Source organism: Triticum dicoccoides, chromosome 4A (genome assembly GCF_002162155.2).
Source record: "Triticum dicoccoides isolate Atlit2015 ecotype Zavitan chromosome 4A, WEW_v2.0, whole genome shotgun sequence".
Classification (NCBI taxonomy): domain Eukaryota; kingdom Viridiplantae; phylum Streptophyta; class Magnoliopsida; order Poales; family Poaceae; genus Triticum; species Triticum dicoccoides.
In genome coordinates this window covers 211986762-211996438 of record NC_041386.1, presented here as the reverse complement: position 1 = coordinate 211996438, position 9677 = coordinate 211986762, and positions in this window count along the sequence as shown.

The window sequence follows — 9677 nt, the reverse complement described above, 5'->3', positions numbered from 1 at the left end:
ATAGGTAAATTATATGGGACACCTAGGTGCCTGTTATAGTAAGTGATATTCATGGTGCATGATGTACAATCAATGACAAATAACTTTCCAAATTTTGTTTGCATGCACTATCAGCTCTAATAGGCAATTATTGCTTTCCAAAAACAAAATCCTACTATTTTCATTGCAATGATTTTTCGTACGTACATGGACCTAACGTATCATATCCGCATACCCTTTTTCAATACATGAATGCTTTGAACATATGCATAATACTGATATACTTTGAATGATACATAACCCAAAAAATGATACACCATTTTTAATACACGTAAATTATTTTAAGATGTACCCGTAAATGATATTGGAGATATACCCAGAAGTAGTACAATTTACATATACGGCAGATATTGACTAGGTATATGAAAAAATTAGTACGGGACTAGGTATACAATTTTTATAGGTATATGAATTAGTACGTGACTAGGTATATGATTTTTATAGGTATATAAATTAGTAAGTGACTAGATGTATGAATTAGTACGTGACTAGGTATATGATTTTTTATGTATATAAATTAGTACGTGACGAGGTATATGAATTAGTACGTGAATTTTTATAGGTATATTAATTAGTACGTGACAAGGTATGTAGAAAAAATATAACACGTCAATAAAGTACACGTACCATGCATGGACCATTAATTGCTGATTTTCTCTTTCTTATTTAATGAGGGCATTAAGTGTCCAGATCAACCAATAATTCTTTCCTAATTAAAGACTCAACATTTAACCCATTAGTTCTATTACTAATACAAGTGCACGCATCTTAATGCAATCCGACGGTTTGTAGGCAAGGTGCCCAGGCACCTAGGTGCCCCAAATGGCCGTCCTAACACCCCTAGCCTTCCGCCACTCTAAACCGAACCGTATCCAGTTCTTCCCCCACACCCACACGACCTCCACCCATCGTCTGCTTCCTCCAGATGCGCCCCCACACCCGCCCCGGCCATGTCCATCTTCTACCGCTGCCGCGCCGCCGGGAACCAACTCCCAACACGTTGTCGATCAGCCGCACCACAACAACCACCCCGACCCACAACCTCCGGCACGCCCCATCTCCCTCTCCCCGCCTTTCTCACCCCTCCCACCAGCGTCCTTCCTGCACTCCGACGGCAGATGTGCTTCCTGTTAGGTAATCCAAACAAAATCTAGTTTTGTTTTGGTAGTTTTACTAGGAAGTGGTCACGTATGTGGTGATAATTTTGTTTGAGTCAGTTTACTATTAGTAAAGGGTGATCAACGTTGCCGGTAATTAGATTAGGAAAATCACAAGTAATAATCCGGCTGGGATGTATATATGGTAGTACTACTAGGAGTCCTATTCGTGTTAGTACTAAGCTAGCCGTACTAGCTTAGTCAGCTTCGGGTGTGTGCGTGTCCGTCTAGGTCTAGGTTTACTTTGAGTCGGTTTGTAGAGCCGGTTGAGTCAGGTCCTGTGCGTGCATATATATACATGCATAGGGCTGCAGATTTGTAACTGTGAGTTGAGAAAACAGAAATAAAGAGAAAAGAGGGCATGGCAAGGGCCCTTGGCTATTCGTTTTTGTGCGCGTGTGTTCGTGTGATTTTATGTGATTGATCCTGTGGGCGGAATTTCAACAATTAGTATCAGAGCAAGGTCGAGGTGAAGTTGTGCTTGCCCCGGGGCGGCGACCCGATTAGCGCCTCGGGGCGGGCGATACAGTCGCTGGTGTACCGACAAGGAGGTGCGGGCCATATAGTCGTTGGGTGGTACAACGACCAGGAGGAACGGGCGATCTAGTCGCTGGGTGGTGCAGCGACGTGAAGGGTCAAGCGGTTGTCGTTCGGCGAAGCGGCAACGAGAAGGTGACGAGGACACTGTCGTAAGCGAGGTGACAGGTGATTGTGTTATGCGGAATGACCTGGAGAAGGGCGACAGGGCTGTCGTTGGCAAGGCATTGGTGATCGTTGATGGTTATGGAGGTGCCGAAGTTGCGACACTGAGGAAATCATCGAGATCATTGTTGGGGGGAGCGAGGAAGAGGCGACAAAGTTGTGAGCTGTCGTCAAGGTGTGCACATGAGTTCTTGTAAGGTGCGTCCAAGAGCTCAGATGTGTGAGCCTTCTGCTGCAGTTGAGATGTGTCACTGGCGGAGGAGAATTGCGAGGGAGAGCAGGCGGAAAAAGGAATTCGTGCCTTGCGTTTCCGTTCGCGGTTGTGGAGTTCCGGCGAGTTCATATACGGTGGAGATGAGTTGCACGTATATGGCGAGTTGTGTTGCCGCTGGACAGGAGGTGTCGTTCGATAAGATGTGGCATCGGCAACAATAAGAGAGATTGAAAATGTGGCGGGTGAAGAGATGTGTCTTTCCGTGTGCAAAAAGCCGATGAGAACATAAAGATCAACGTGAAGAGGACGCGCACCAGTTAAGTTGAGTTCCTGCATGAGGCTATGCGTTTAGTCTGCATGTAGCACGCTAAGATGTGGCAGCGTAGCCAGTAGTCCGAATAAAGCGTTGGATCCAGTCTACAATTCGGCATGAAAAGAAAAGATGGTGATGAAGTGATGGCTAGTGTTGCAATAAGAGAGAAGTTGCGGTCCGGTAGGTCGCGTCACCGGAAGCAGCCAGCGTGATAAGATGAGTATATGGTTGACTGCTTGTCTCATCGAGTAAAGAGTCGTATGTTTAGATTAGGAGGTGATTGTTAAATAATCCAAACAAAATCTAGTTTTGTTTTGGTAGTTTTACTAGGAAGTGGTCACGTATGTGGTGATACTTGTGTTTGAGTCAGTTTACTATTAGTAAAGGGTGATCAACGTTGCCGGTAATTAGATTAGGAAAATCACAAGTAATAATCCGGCTGGGATGTATATATGGTAGTACTACTAGGAATCCTATTTGTGTTAATACTAAGCTAGCCGTACTAGCTTAGTCAGCTTCGGGTGTGTGTGTCCGTCTAGGTCTAGGTTTACTTTAAGTCGGTTTGTAGAGCCGGTTGAGTCAGGTCCTATGCATGCATATATATACATGCATATTGTAACCGTGAGTTGAGAAAACAGAAAAAAGAGAAAAAAAGACACGACAAGGGTCTTTGGCTATCCGGTTTTTATGCGCGTATGTTCGTGTGATTTTATGTGATTGATCCTTTGGGCAGAATTTCAACACTCCCGCCTCCTGCCCCCCGCACCTCTATGGCGACGGATCTGGGCGGATCCGACCATGCCGCGCCGCCAGGCGATGGGATCGAGCGACGGATGGGAAAAGTCCGGGCACACCCCCTGACCATGCATGCTTCCTGGCCGACGACACCTCCTCCACCCAATCTTCCTCCTCAACGGCGCCCCCGACCTCAACCTCCGCCTGCCTCCTCAGCCCTCATCCTGGAGCAACCGCCACGCCTAGGATCCCGTCGGCCACGACCTCCCATCGCCGACCGCTGCTTCCACCTACCCCCGCCAGCTATCGATTCATCCTGTTGCCACTTGCCACCTCTATCCCCTGGCATCTCCACCGGATCAGAGTCGCCACGAACTCGACCGGCCCCTGCCCCTGCCCCTGTGCACCGCTCGGTCTCCGGGGAGAGGCCGCCGTCCCCACCAGCACCTCCCCCTCCCCCGCAAGCGCCACCAGAGGCTGACGGCGAGCCACCACTAGCGTCCATTTCATTTTGGCGCCAACAAAAAATCCTACTTCGGTGTGGACATGCAGTACGCCGGCAAGCTGCTAGCGGTTGGAGCAGCATGGGCGTGCAGTTCGTTTTTTAATTTTTTTTGTCCTTCGAGGTGGTCGCGGCCATGGCCGATCTGTGTGACTCCTTATTTCGTTTGTTTGGCCGCAGCACACACCCCATGCCCTGGCGACCACTTTGTTGCAGGATGCATCCCAAAAACAAGGGGAGCAGCTCGCATGGTGGAGTTCAGAGCTTGAGTGCACTTTGATGGAGGCAGCGGTGCACTCTCATCGCGTCCCACCGCTGTAGCGTCAAGGCCAGGGCGGTCATCACGGCAACGAGCCCCCTCGGGTCAACTCCATCGCGTCTCCTCTTGCGCGTGCAGTGCACACCTTGCCGCATAGCAGTCTGCCACCCCATTTCTCGACCACGGTGCAGTCCATGCCACCGTCGCTGACGACACCGGTGCCTTATACAGTGCAGGTTGCTCTTCACTTCAGCTCGGTTGGGTCATCGGTGCAATACACAGGGACATGAGAGGATGATGGGCATGCAGTTCCGTTTGTGCGATGCTGCAATGTGAATGCTTGTGGCATGCATTTTACTCAGTTGGTTTGCTGCCATCATGCACTTGTGTGCAGTTCCTTTGGTTTTTCATGATCTCGCTTGCAGTATGTTACTTGAAAAAAATGCCCAAACCTCAATTTATTTGTTTGTTGTTATAGTTATTTTTTATTATTTTTTATACTAAAAAGTTAAGCGCACTGCAGTTTGCTATTCATGTTCTTGCGGTTTGCCAATTTTTTGGAGGAGGGAGGAGAACATAAAAAAAAGAAATATGCGAATAACGCTCCTGTGCGATCAGTGCGGAGTGCTCCTGATGCAGTTTGGCAGGTTGCCAAAGCAGTCCATAACACCGAGCATCATGTTCCAGAGAAGTGCACTGGGGCCACATCGTCTAATCCGTGTGTAGTTACTTGTTCGACATTGCGGTGCGGTTTTTGATTTGAAGTAGTGCGTGTGATATGTTGTTTTTGATTTGGTCGACATTGAGTGTGATTCACATACTCCAAATGTGAAGGGCATGAAAAATTAATGCGGTTCACTTCTTGAAGCAGTGCGGTTCACTCACTCAATCCATACGGTCCACTCGTTTGGTCTACATTCATAGAAAAATATTAAGTATGAAAAAAGTCAAATAAAAAGTCATGCGGTTCACTTTCGGTAGTGTCGCTGCCCATTTATGCTAGTCTCGAGGTTTACTTTTCGTAGTATTGTGGTTCGTCAATGCTCGACATGAAGTGCACTCCACCTCGTTTGTGAAAATTTACGTCCCAAAAAAAATCATGCAGTGCACTTGTTTGTCCGATGAAGTGTGGTTTTGCGTCCGATGCAGTGCGGTTTTCAGTCGGATGAAGTACCCACGTCGATTTGGGTGTCGCGAAAAACAGAGTGTCCGCATTTCGGTAAACTTAAAATTGCTGTTAAACCGTAAGGAATTTGAGAGAGTGTTCTACATGAAAAATTTGCATCTTGTTGATATCTTTCCAACGGTGTATCATTTGAATCATTTCGACAACCGGTTTGTAAAAAATTCGCGAAAAACGGCCGCTGCCACTCGTCGCCCGCCGGACGATTTTCAAAATTAACTTAAAACTGTAAGAAATCTCAAAACCATTTCTACATATGAAAGTTGCGCCTTGTCCATAGCTTTCCAACAATGCATTACACGCCTCGTTTCGACAAACGGTTCAAAAACTAGAGCGAAAACAGTACTGAAAATTTCGAAAATTTCAAAAAAAACGTAATTCCGCGATTTAGTAAATTCGAAACTGCTCTTAAACCGTAATGAATTAGGGAAAATGATAGATATGAAAAAGATGCTCCTCGACGATATCTTTCCAAGGACGTATCATTTGCCTTATTCCGATGAGTGGTTTAAAAAATCACGAAAATACGCTTGCTGCCACTCGTCATCCGCCGCACCATTTTTGAAACTGCTCTTAAACCGAGAGGAATCTCGAAAAGTGTTCAACATGGCGAAGTTGCGCTTAATCAATAGCTTTTCAACGGTATATTATACGCCTCGTTCTGATAAACGATTAAAAAGTTAGAGCGAAAACAGTACCGGAAAAACACTACACGCAGTTTTTTCCGACGCGAAGTTCACTCGTGTGAGTACTGCAACACACTTGGTTCAAACAATGATGTGCGCTTGCATTGAGCGTGCAATGCGAAGTGTTATCCGAATAATTATTCTGATAATATTATCAAAATAGACCGGCTGTATATATATATATATATATATATATATATATATATATATATATATATATATATATATATATATATATATATATATATACATACATACATATATATACATACATAAACACTATTCTGATCACGGGATCAGAATAATATTCTGATCACAACCAGACCTGCCCCGCTAGTAGTACGTTGAACTTCTCTGTGAAGTAGGTTGAACTTCCGCCAACATTGCCCAAATGGGGCTTGCGATATACGGTTGGAAAGCTATGGACACCAGTATGATGACTCAACTTAATTTTTTGGCAAAATATAAGCGGTTTAAGAGCAGTTTTGTAAACCGTTTTTTCTTCGCACAAAAAACGTGAATCGTATTTTCGATCGCATTTCTAAACTGTTTATCGGAATGAGGCATATAATATGGCGTTGGAAAGCTGCTGCAAAACCGCTCCTTCCACATGTTTAAAGTTTTCTCTAATTCCCTATGGTTAAAGAATAATTTGAAAAAACGTAAAATTTCGTAAACCGAATAGCTGAGTTCGATTTTTCGATGTCATTTCTAAACGGCTAATCCAATGGAGGCATATGATACGACGTTGGAAACGACGTTGGAAAGCTTACGAAAATGCGCTACTTTTTCATCTTGAAAGTTTTTTTTTCTAATTTTGAATGGATTAAGAGTAATTTAGAAAATGGTCCAAGTCCTACCGAGTTCGTATTTTCGAGCTAATTTTTTAACCGTTCGTCCGAATGCAACAAATGATATGGCGTTGGAAAGTATGAACAAATGCGAAACTTTTTGGTATGTATTGTTTCTCCCAATTCTTTATGGTTTTAAGTCAGTTTCAAAAATGACAAAAAACGTATTTTCGCCGTAATTTCTACAAACTTTATCGGAATGGGGCAAATAATACACCGCTGAAAAGCTACGGAAAATGCGAAACTTTTTAATGTTGATGGTTTTCTCTAATTCCTAGACGTTTTCAAGTAATTTTGAAAACGGCGGGATCATGCGTTTTGCCTTTATCGCGAAACAGATTCTTCGAAAATGCACCGCATGAAGAACCTGAACTTCTCGGCGCGTGTACCTGAACTTCACTCTGTTTTTCACGTGATTTTTTTGCTCATAGGTCTCCATCCACTACTCGTAACTCTCCATCCACTCACCGGAATTGAGCAAGTGATATACAAGTGGAAAGCTGTTGTAAGCACATAACTTTCCTGTGTTGATCGTTTTTTCATACTCGTGATGATTTTAAAAGTTTTTCATCTGAAATTCATTCAGCGTAGTAGTTAAACTTCATGTTGTTTTCACGTTGAACTTCTGTGATGTATTTTCGTTTGTAATTTTCTCATCCATTCGTTAGTGTTACACAAATGATATTCTTGTTGTACAAACCTCTCTCACAATAATTTTTTTTAACTTTCTCCGACGGAGTACTTGAACTTATAACGACAACAAATTTAGCCTTTGCATTTTTATTCTTTTTTAATACAAAATGCACACCGTCTAGAACGTGAACTTTTGGTAGTTTATCGACCTGAACTTCTGTCGGTTACGTGAAAATATCTAAGTTTTTTATAAATATTAATCTGAATTTTCTTAATCCTTTTTTTGTGAATTTTGAAGCGCTCCATTTTTAAAAGTTGAACTTCTTGTTATTTTATTTTTGAACTTCTTGCTTCCATTGTTTCACAACGAGGGAAATTTGAGTTTTCTATAATCATCGAACTTCTCCATCTTTTTAATATGAACTTCCTGGTTTTTTTCTTAATCTTTTTTATGAATAAAAATATTTTGAGACACCAAAACAACATTTTTGTGTGTGTTTTTGCATTGGTTTGCATGTCAAATCACGTCATCTTTAGAAATTGAACTTCTCCTTTCCTTTTTGTTTTCTTCCAATATTGTTTAGCACGTCGAACCACGTCATCTTTAAAAATTGAACTTCTCCTTTCTTTTTGTTTTCTTTCAACATTGGTTTGCACGTTGAACCGCTTCATATTTAGAAATTGAACTTCTCCTTTTCTTTTTGTTTTCTTTCAACATTGGTTTACACGTTGAACCGTGACATCTTTACAAATTGAACTTATCCCTTTCTTTTTCTTTTCTTGCATGTTTTACCTTGCGTGTTTAAATTTATTTTTGAACTTGCTGAGATAACACACTTGACCTTCTCGAACACAACATTTTGACCTTCGCAAAACATAAATTAAAGCCAAACTTTTGACCTACAAAGCATGTACAATTTTCTCCACTTTTTCAAGAATAATCGTTGAATCACCCCGTTAGTTTGACATGAACTTCTGCTGCACATTTTCAAAAGTCAGTTTGATTTTTCTTTTTCAAAAGCACACTGAGCTTTTTTATTATGGCCTGGGCGGTCCGTTTTTTGTTCATAGATGAATTTATTCAGTATGTGATACACGTGAACTTTAAGAATTTCTGAAATATGAACTTCACATTCTATTGAAATTCAAGAAAATTACACACAACAATACACATACACTTCATGTGATACATGTATTTACACAATGACGGATGCACACATCTGAAAGAGCATAGAGTTCTCACACAGAGTTCAAAAAATAGAGTGAATTCTTTTCCACAAGAAATGGTGGTCGTTTTTGGTAGGAACCTGTACAGTTTTTCAATTGGTTTGCACGTTGAACCACGTCATCATTAAAAACTGTACTTCTCTTTTTCTTTTCTTCTAATAAAAACACAACATTATAAAGGAAATAAAAATTTATTTTTGCAATCCTTTTGCACGGGGAACCATCCTCACATCAAAGAATGAACATACTATTTTGCAATGAAGGTATGCATTTAAAAACACACACACACATATACAATACACACTTGACCTTCTACAACACAACATCTTGACCTTCGCAAAAACAAATTTTTTAATCCAAATAAATCGCACACTAGTACAAGCAGGTGCCAGTGAAGCCGCCAAGCGTGGCTGCTGGAAAGTTCATATGCACAATAGCAAATCCCGCAGCTTGTTCACACATTGAACCTTTCAAAAATTGAATTTCTCATCCACAATTTTTTGTGTGTATCAACATCTCATATGCACAATAGGTCACGGTGGCATCGTGCATGTAGCTGTAGAAATCTGAATTTGTTCAGAGAAGTAAGAACTCTGAACCTGTAGCTATAGAATCTGAACTTCTACTTTTCTGAAAAACTTGGTTATCGTGGCTGGAGGACGGAGGACCCAGATGGGGGTAGCACTCGTCAGCCCATGGGCGCCCGGGACGACGTCGCGTGTGTGGCCTTGGGTGGTGGCAGCTACAGAGGTAGGGGAAGGCCGACGTGTGGAGGAGGAGGTGCTGGAGAAAAGCTACAACCGCAGGTTGAGGAGTGTCGTGGAGGTCGCTTGCTGTTGTGGGAAGCCGGTGGCCGTAGTGTGAAGCTCCTCGTCCACCCGAGATGCTCGACCAGAACTGCAGTCGACGGGAAGGTCAAGACGGCCGTCTCTGGAAGTTCAGCAATCCCTGTAGATCCATCGGAGCCGTGTCTTCACCGGAGAAAAGAGAGGAAGGAGCGGTGCATGGCTAGGAGGTGGCCGGAGGAGCTGTGGTGGTGGCGAATCCGGGGATGCCCCGGTGGTTGGGGGCGGCGCGAGGGCGGCGGCCCGAGCTGTGTGCGCGGTGGCGGCGGTCGAAGCGCGCATGGGGGGTGCTCGGGGGAAGCCGACCGGCTGGGATCCGCGGTGGCGGAGC